Source organism: Sinocyclocheilus rhinocerous, unplaced genomic scaffold (genome assembly GCF_001515625.1).
Source record: "Sinocyclocheilus rhinocerous isolate Xijiao unplaced genomic scaffold, SAMN03320098_v1.1 scaffold3102, whole genome shotgun sequence".
In the NCBI taxonomy this organism is placed as follows: Eukaryota; Metazoa; Chordata; class Actinopteri; order Cypriniformes; family Cyprinidae; genus Sinocyclocheilus; species Sinocyclocheilus rhinocerous.
In genome coordinates this window covers 327,693-338,235 of record NW_015654111.1, presented here as the reverse complement: position 1 = coordinate 338,235, position 10,543 = coordinate 327,693, and the positions used below count along the sequence as shown (strand labels likewise).

At 37.2% G+C, this 10,543-nt stretch overlaps 1 pseudogene; it reads left to right on the top strand.

Annotated features, from left to right (window-relative positions):
* Nucleotides 1-10,543, top strand: part of LOC107716967 (gamma-aminobutyric acid receptor subunit gamma-3-like) — a 118,450-nt pseudogene that overhangs the window by 20,517 nt on the left and 87,390 nt on the right.

The following is a 10,543-nucleotide window of genomic DNA, read 5'->3' as shown; positions in this document are numbered from 1 at the left end:
AAATCGCATCATATGACCCCTTTAAAAAAATCTCCGTCCACATGAAAACGCAAACGCATGCTATGAAGCACTGTCAAGAGCATGCCAAACTATCAGGTGGCTATATAATCCCAACCGTAAAGCCATGTTGGCCAATCAGAAGCCTGAAAAAGTCTCCAGTAAGCGGAGATAACAGCAGGCGCCGACGTCACAAGCCAAAAACTCCGGTTTCGGTTTCGCTGTCTACACGATAACACTGCAACTGGCGTTTTTGAAAATCTTCACCCTGGCAGGCGTTTTCAAAAATGTTGGGTTTCATTGAACTGGTGCTGCGTTTGCACGAACGGCCTAACCACATAGAAAAAGCTTCGGTTTTAAAAATAACCGCGTTCGTGTGGACAGGGCCTCAGACGCGCGCGCGCTCACAAGGTCTTCCGGTTCTTTCTTGTGAATTCAGTTCACTGGAGACTCGCACTAAATGGATCATTTGAATCAGTGAGTTGTCGACTCGAGAACAGCTGCAATCAGATCATTCCAATTCGTGAATGAATCGTTTGGTGCGATTTTGCGAACCGATTTAACGGGTTCATTGAAAAGAATCAGTTCGTTCATGAATCAGACACCGCTTCTGCGTCTCGGAGCACGTGATATATTATAAGGAGTAACGATAAGTTTTATGAAATGTAGTGAAGTAAAAAGTACGATCTTATGCTTTGGAATGTAGTGAAGTAAAAGTTACTCAAAATAAAACTACTCCAGTAAAGTACAGATACTTGAAAAATGTACTTAAGTACAGTAACGAAGTAAAACTACTTCGTTACTGTCCACCACTGCCAAAGAAGTGGTTAAAATCAGCTATTGGATGGTTTCCAGCAAATATTTTAAGAAGGACATTCGTCTTGCCCCAAGCCATAGTGCTGATTGGTGAGTGCTCAGCTTCCCCCTGCTGTTATTTCACTTGCACTGGTCGGTTGAGGTTAATGAATAAGAGCACAGACATTTTCCTGAGGGCATCACACACTTCCCTAATGGAGCTAAACAACTACACCAAACTTCACAGCGGTGTAAGTTACAGGTAATGTATCATACTACCCATTGCTTGTGACGGTGTGACCCTCCCTCAGCTCCTCCCACACAGAATAGCATTAAAATAGTATCGCTTTCTAACACGACCAAGGTCTCAGAGCTTCTGTGGTTTTAATAAGCTCCGGCAGGCAGCTGATTGGGATGGAATTTGAATTGCAGCGTCTCAGGCGGCATTGCAGTTTTGGAGCCGTGATGGTACACTCTCGATTTGCCTGAGCAATCTTTCATTACTGTTTGGATGTAAGTGAAGACAAATGTTAGCCTCCCAGAACCCCTCCTGTCCACATTTAATTTTGACTACTGATGAATGGATGTTCACATGGCTTCAGAGAGAATAAATACAAGGCGTTCATATTCGAAAGCAAAGCACAACACAGCAGTATTTTAAAGAAGGAAAGGTATTTGGGGGGAAATCTGTTAAAATTTAATGTACAAAATGGAATGAAAAAGCTGTCTGTTTCTTTTATTAGATCTTGCTTGGTGTGACTTTGATAAAGTCTAGACGTGAAGAATCAGCGCTAGCATCAACCCTTTGGAGGCAGCTGCTGAGATGCCTTTAGTAATCATTCTAGGTTGTTACTATCTGTCAGTCCAACCACAGACGCTGAGCTAATTATGCTGTTGTCTGTTAGCAGGTGAAGTATGAGGATAAAGATGCAGTCTTGCTCTCCATGAGGAAATTTGAGCTTTGGTTGGCCTTTATTATACAGGCTTGTCATAATATGCATTCAGTGTATGTATGTGTATAATATTATTATGAAATTTTGAATGAATTGTCATACAGATAATTGCAATTGAATGATTTTGTTGAGTTGATGTTATTTACAGTAGGAGCTTAATTATAAACCACATCATACAGGCTAGTAAAAATGATTTTTTTTATTTATTTGGTCATCACTATACAATCAAATTAGATTCCATTTATGGCTTAATAAACAAATATTGCATAAGGGTACGATGATTGATGAATGATGAATGTTTAGCATTTTTATATTTATACATATGTACATTATTAATTATATACATTATATAGATTTAAAAATATTAACATGTTTATATTTAAGTGTTTAAAATATTTCTCACTATCTCATTGATAGTGTAATATTATACTGTTATGAATAATAATTTCAAATTTCAGATTTCAAAGCAAGCTCAAACTATAATGTCCAAAAATATTATGCGAATATAAAGCACAAAATAAAGTTAAAATGAAGTGCAGCTCAGTTCTTTTTTGCACTTTTGAGTGAGCATGGCATGAACAAGTGCAGGCGGAGGTGTTTACTTCAGACATTCTTCAGGAGCTCCTTTGTGTTTCGAATAGTGCAGGTTGTTGTCTGAGTTAATCTAGAGTGCTTACATAATGTACTACTGCACCAGAAAGAGAAACATACAATGGGCATTTAATGGCATTTCTATATTCAATTGAATGGACTAATTTTAAATCATCTGTATCCTGCATATATTCACTATGGTTTTTGATGCATTGCAACAAACTCAACTAGAAGATTCATAATAAGTGGGAAATATTCATAATAAATGTAAGCATATTTTCATTCATTGCTGAACAGTATTGACAGGAAATTAAAAATGTGTAACTTTACTCAATATTTGTATAAGCTATTCATTCTTTTTGTGCTTAAGTATTAAATTAGCTACATGCAAAGTTCAACTGTTATCTCTATTTGTGTACCACGTGAGTGGCAGTTAAAAAATGTTACTATCTGATATCATAATCTGATTCTTGATTCTTTTTAAAGAATGTACTTATATTTTTCCCTATTTTTCACATCATAGCTGGATAGTTACATGTTCTTTTGGTGCCGTCAGCCAATCAGTGTTGTCATTACATCATTTACCTGTTAGTAATCACATGGCATTTGTCTCTCAACTGATTGGTTCAAAATAACCAGGCTTTCTTGAGCAAAGATGGCAGATTTCAAGTCACATGCGCCAGCCAAGCAAAAGCCATTGAAATCCTTGCATGGCCTAGTCAGAGTCACTTTTGATTCTTTTTTATACCCACTGTACCTCATTGGTTGCTACATGTCGGATCAGCTTCTTGTGAACTTCCTTTTATGTTCATGCAGACAGCTGCAGACATGGACACAGAGTAAGCTCACTAGGTTTTGCCACAGACTTTTCATCAAATGTTATTTACCTCTAAATGGTCGCATCATTAACAAGGTCAGGGATTCTGTGTTTAGAAGGTTTTAATGACTGTTTATGGGGTGGTGGATGTCATCATTAATGTTTCTGCTCTCGGTCTGTTGCGGGTGATTTAATTAGTGTGTCTATGGTGATTCTGGGCAGAGAGCTTGCATATTAATGTTCTCATTGACGGACACACACAGCTCTGGGAGGAAACATAATGGTGCAGGGGCTAAATGTGGCCATGCAGGGTTGATTGCTGCTAATTAGTTTCTATTCTATGATGATGGCTGACAGGAAACGTGAAACAAAAATTGCCCTTGCGTTCAGCCATGACATGGTCACTTGACAAACAGGGTACACTTTGATCACTTCCTTAGCTTTCGTGGCAAATCTTGTGAGACTAACCTATCAACATGCTCAGCGTAATTTACAATCTCTTATTAGCAACCGAACACCTAACTTAGAGCCGGCATCCCTTGGATAACATTAGAAGATTGTAAAATTATAGGAGCGTGCATTCTGCTATATGCCACCGTCAATTGAAGTTAGCTTGATAACAATAGGACTCAAGCCATTAGTGTCTCAAAGGACTGTTTGTCAAATCGCATTTCAAAGCACATGCAGTTTATTGCAGTGATGTTGAAGGGAAGGGTTATCCCTCAGCGGCACAGTGAGATATAAATTCACAATAAACCCCTTTGTCTGCATGTGACAAAATCATGTTGTTAGACTACAAAACTTTCAGCTCTGATTTAATTGGCCAAGACATAAGGCCTGTGTTGAACTGGATTGCATGATGTTTGTGCGATTTACCACGCAAGCGTGAATGGCTGGTTGTAGCGAGGGAGCGCTAATAAATTTAAAAGATTGCTCTTTAAATGTTGGGTGGAAACTGAGCATGAAATCCCACCGATGAATTGTTCATGACGTGGTTCGATTATGTGGAGGCATAGAGGAGGATGCAGGGAGGCCCAAAGTGCTCCTGCAGGAATACAGATGAATGAGAGGTAGAGCACAAGAGTGTCACAGGGTTCATAGCAGAATTCAGCTTCAGCTTATACTTTCTTGGAAAGCCCCAGAAGCAGCACCCTTGGCAAAATAACTTAAGGCTAAAGAGTGTCATTAGTCTAGAGATTCAGTTTTATTCATTTTAATATATATTAAAATATGGGGTCAGTAAGGTTATTTTTTATTTCTAAAAAAATAAATGCTTTTCTTTCATCAAGGATGCATTAAACACATTTGTAATGCTACTAAAGATTTTTATTTCAAATAAATCTGAGTCTTTTCAAATCAAAGTCTTTTCAACTTTATATTCATCAAAGAATCCTAAAAAAGGTATCAAAGGTATCACATTTTTAAAGTGCCCCTATTATGCCATTTTTAAGGTTCCTAATATTGTTTTGGGAGTCTCCTACAATAGGTTTACATGCATGCAAGGTCAAAAAAGATCTCTTTAGTTTTCTAAAAATATGCATTTAATATCACCTACTTAATATCACCACTATTTGTTCAAAGCAGTTCTAAGAGTCAGTCTCTCTAAACCTTTGCTTTGCGTGAGCCTACTCTGCTATGATTGGTCAGATGGCCTAGTCTGTTGTGATTGGTCTACTGCGTGCAGCACGTGTCAGAAACGATACGCCCATTGCTATAGTTCCGTATTTTTAATGCTTTATTTAAGTAATAGCTGTTTATATTTTCTCATACTTACAGGTTGTGATTCAGTGGAGCCAGCTGGTCCAAATAAACTGGGTACTGAGACATCTTTCAGAGAAGCAGTTGTCAGTAAAATGATGGGAACACAAAAAAAGATTGGGGCTGTACTGCTGTGGTACAGTGGAAAAAATTAAATTTAAAGGGATAGTTCACCCAAAAATGAAAATTAGCCCATGATTTACTCACCCTAAGGGCATCCTAGGCGTATCTGACATTCCACTTTCAGACGAACACAATCACAGTTATATTTAAAATTGTCCTGGCTCTGCCAAGCTTTATAATGACAGTGAATGGTGCCCCTGTTTTTGAAGCCTAAAAAACTGCATCCATCCATCATAAAACTACTCCACACGGCTCCGGGGTGTTAATAAAGGCCTTCTGAAGCGAAACGATGCGTTAGTGTGTAAGAAAAATATTCGCCCCACCAGGCGAATTCACGACAAGGCGTTCGAGCGTATGTTGTAGACGTAGCGGAATGCGCATCGTAAGCTCCAGGGAGAAGAGTGTGTAGTCTCGCGAGAGTAAGCTCCGGGGAGAAGAGTGTAGTCTCGCGAGAACCAAGTTTTGTTTACAACACAGGGAAACCACGTGAACTACATCTGTAGTTTGTGTTGCCACAGCTGCAGCCTCCTCCATCTCGCAGAGTTCCTGGTCGGTATACTCCGGTTCAAACAAATATGGCTGGGCAAAAAATTCATTCTCTTCTTGCCTTATATCGAAATCCTCCGACATTTTTCACTCAGAATCTTCATTTTGTAGTACTAGTTCATGACACGTGTTTTGTTTTGCTTTCTCCTCTGTGCTTCCGCGTTCATCACTCTCTCCCCGGAACTTACGTTGTGCCTTCCACCACCGCTTACGTCAGACGCTCGAACGCCTTATTGTGAACGCGCCTGCTTGAGCGACCGGAAGCTGGAGATTACAGTTTATAAAAAAAATTTAAATCGATATTTTTCTTACACTAAAGGCCTGTATTAACAAAGCCGTGTGGAGTAGTTTTATGATGGATGGATGCAGTTTTTTAGGCTTCAAAAACGGGCACCATTCACTGCCATTATACAGCTTGGAAGAGCCAGGACAATTTTAAACTGTGATTGTGTTAGTCTGAAAGAGGAATGTCAGATACGCCTAGGATGCCCTGAGGGTGAGTAAATCATGGGCTAATTTTCATTTTTGGGTAAACTATCCCTTTAACCACTGATTCTTTGCAGCCTAATCTTTCGGGAGTGAAAATAAAATGAATTTACTTTCACAGTGTAGGACACAGCCTCTTCTCGACATGAACAAGCTACAGTGTTTGAGGGAGGGTCAAGTTGTTGGCATCGGCCAATGTACAGTAGAGCATTGGGCATTATGAAAATGTGTTACCCTGTGATGTGTAGCCGTCACGGAAGTGGGATTCAAATTACTGAGAACTCATTTAGGCTGTTCAGAGTCGATTCTTTCTATTTATTGTGCACTTTTGGCTTTACAATTTTGCAGATTGTTTGCATTCAAATACAGCTACATTGCACACTGCCTGAAAGGCAATATTCGAAATGGCATAATAGGGACACTTTAATATTGATAATAATAATAAATGTGTCTTGAGCACCAAATCAGCATGATTTCTGAAAGATCGTGTATGTATGTATTTAGTTAGTTAGTGGGATGTTGCATTTAAAGTTCAGTTGCCTCAAAAGGCATGATGTACTGTTCATTCTCACTTGGGGTGGTGCTTAAAATGTTAAATGGTTCATTGGTTAGTTCTATTTAGCTGGTATTGATTATGTTCTAGGGTGCTTGTTTACTCATTGGTTGTAATTAGCTTTGTCTTCCAATACATATAAATGATTTACTACTTGTATTGACTTTGTCTTGACCATTTATTTATTCTTAGGGACTGAGATATTTGCTCTTCCTTTCTTTGCGCATCATAAACACTTCCTATTATATCACATAGGCCTATTATATAACATTTTTATTAGAGCCACTACTGTACTGTGTGTTGCAGATATTTATTTATTGAAATATTTTTTGCAACTCTTTAACAAAATTGATCTGTTCTTCAATCTTGCACTCAAAGTCTAATGTTTCTTGGAATATATTTGAACTCAATTTTTTTATTGCAAGATACCTTTCTGTTTCTGATTTGTTTGTTTTGAAACAACACACCAAACTGCCATGAACTATTATGTATATTTTTATTATTAAGGACAAGTTTTTTTTTTTTTTTTGTCATTCTCTCATTCTCATTAAAAAGTTATACCTTTTTATATATTTTTTCAGTCTCTGTCCAAGATTTCCTTGTCATAAGTTCTTCTTTTGTAAATTATGAGGTTGTTTATAAGGTCTTTGGGAGTTTGCAGTGTAGACAGCTGTTGATCATGGTGATTTTCTTATAGTGTGGATGACCTAACAGCATTACTAAAGCATTGACGAGTCTCTTAATAACTTGTATTACAAGATTATTTTGCTTGCAAGTTGCACTCTGTCTTCTGTGAATGGAAATCAGTAAATTTGGTGACTCTTAATGGGAATGCAACAAATAATTTGCTCATGTGCCATGATAAGATGGTTAAAACATGATTAACAACTATATGGCAAGTTATCAAGAACATTATTATTCCTAATTTTACCTAAAAAGGTGTATGCAGTGGCAGATTCACTAAAATAGATCTGGATTGTTGTGGGTCAGATTGAACGTCTGTTCTCTACTCTGATTTCCTTCTGGCTTTTCCTCCTGCAAGTATTATGCATCCCACCAAACAGTAATTCATCTTTTTTTTTTTTTACCTGTGTTTGCCTCTTTTTTTTTTACCTGTGTTTGCCTCTTTTTCTCTTCTCTTGGCTAGGTGGCCACATCTGTGTGTAAAGCAATTAATGAGTTAGTGTGACTTTTGCTTGTCCTCATCCTAACTCTAATGAGTAGACATCCTCCTTTGGAGACAGGCCCCTGACACCCTCACCTGACAGCACCCCACACTGGCAGCGGACACCAGACCACAATTACCAAACGCAAGTTTACACGGAATAAGATTAACCATGCTTCCTCCCTGACTTTGCAAAGGAAGTTGTGAGAGAGAAAGAGTGCAAACATGTGGATGATGATGCTCAGTTATCATGACATTGGCAGACAGCAGGGAGAGATCTATAAATCTTATATGGAAGCACAACCAAACATTATGTGTCCAGCTCCAAACACTAAGCTCATTAACTTTATTGCACATTATCATAGCACAGCAACAATATCTGTCTAATTTGTATCATTGCTGTAAATTGAAAGCAATTACAAACTGTAAATGTAATTTTCCAGCTGTGAAATAGGACACTGGATGATGAACTGTGACTTACGTGAGTAATGAAATATTCATGGTACTTAGCTGTTATTTCCCATATTACGTTCTAAATTGACAGCAGTGTGTTATAGTTCTTTATAATTAATCAAACATATCCAATAAAATATTAAAACAGGTACACTACAAAGTATTGCTTCTGACTTAGAGCCTAATAAATGCTTCATGTTTCTAGCAGTACATTATGATGTACTTAGCCAGGAACATGGTTTTGGTTTCAAATCAAAAATCAAAGTCCAGTCAAAACAAAATGAAGAAAACAGATTAAACAAGTAGTCCAACTCAAATGCCTTTTGAAACCAGTCAAGGATATTTTTAGAATATCTAAGCTGCTTTTATCCATAATGAAAGTGGCTCCATGAATGAATGGTGACTGGATCTGAATGTTTCAAGCAAGATTTTCAAGGCAAAAAATTCCAGTGAAGAACAATTTTCTGTTGAATTTCAAGTTTCAAGTAATGAGTCAATAATGCAAATAGGATGGACACACCTTCTAAAATGTTAGCCATGCTGCCAATTTATGACTCTTACTAAATATCATTCATTCATTCAATCATTCATTCATTCTATTATTTGATTTGATATAATGTACACTACCCTTCAAATGTTTGGGGTTGGTACAATAATATATCGACTTGTCGCGCAATATATGTACATGACAATAATTTTTGGTGACGCAATATATCGGCCATTATATTTACTAAAAAATTAAAGTTTGTTGTCATTTGGAAGTGTGTAGGCCTTCTTGCATTATTATGCTGTTACATTATGATTATATATTCAGTGACATAAAATGGTCTTTAAAATGACAATAATATCGCTTATCGCAATTATTTCTGGGGCAATATATCGCACAACAAAAAGTTGTTATCGTGACAGGCCTACTTTTTTACATAATCTGTTTTTATATATAAATTTAAAGGAACCTTAATTTTTCTTCTGTTTTTTTCTAAATCATCTTGTGATGCTGCCTAATGCATTTAAAGCATTTAAGTAATTTTATGATTTTCTATTTAATATTTTATTTTTTTAAATTACATGTAGCTTACAATTCATATTTAAAGTGTGGTGACTCTCAGTAAGAATGTTTTATGACCGTGAAAATTTCAAATCCTGTGTTTCTTGAGAACAATGCAGATGATATGAAGTTGATCATACTTGACTCGCTGTCTTTTTGTAATTTTGTTGGTTTTGTGAAGAATGAACCCCTCCATCTCTTCGGCTACAGAAAATGCTTTCCTAATGGAGGGTTGTCAGACCAGGCTTTCACTCATTTTGAAATTCTCACAGTTCCTTTCCTTTGTGCCCCCCTCCAACTTTCCACTTCATCTCTCAGAAGTGACGAGTGCTTTTCAGCCACACTTAATGTCAATCAAACCAATGTTTAAAACTGTAGATTATTGTAATCAACTGCTCAAAGAGGTAATCCTTTAAGAGAGATTTCAGTTGGATTCAGGGTGAGAAGATTATGCAGTGTAATGGCATCACAAGTTTATGACCTCTTGGTGTACAGACACTTCATTCATTAAACTCATTAAACATTGTCAAACATAAAACACAGGATGTATAAACAGATGGCGAGTGTAACAATTCAGTAACTGTATTGTGAAACACTTTCTAAGATTAGTATAATCAAGCTTTCTTCACAGAAACATTTTTGTTGTATGGTAATGAGCCTAATGTCATCTCTCTCTCTCTCTCTCTCTCTCTCTGCAGTTAAACCGACAGTCATTGATGTTGATATCTACATAAATAGTATTGGACCTGTACAGTTTCAAAGAGAAATGTCCACTGAGTGTCACTAAAACACGGGTTCAATACATGAACCCTGGCATGATTTTATTACGTTGATGTAGGTACGTATTGCTGTGTTTTTATTATATTGCTTCTGGTACGTATTGCGGCGGTTCAGAATTCAAATATCCGTGTACTGACGCTAAAAGTTAATGCTCTATAATGTTGGAAATATGCCCTACACCTCTCTCTCTCTCTCTCTCTCTCTCTGCAGTTAAACCGACAGTCATTGATGTTGATATCTACATAAATAGTATTGGACCTGTATCATCAATAAATATGGTGAGTGAATGCATGTCCATAAGCAGTGCTACTTTAGTCGTCATGAATGTTGTTTTGATGACTTTAAAGGGATAGTTCACTATATGCTTTGATATTTGTGACCCTGGACCACAAAACCAGTCTTAAGTCGCTGGGGTATATTTGTAGCAATAGCCAAAAATACATTGTATGGGTCAAAATTATTGATTTTTCTTTTATGC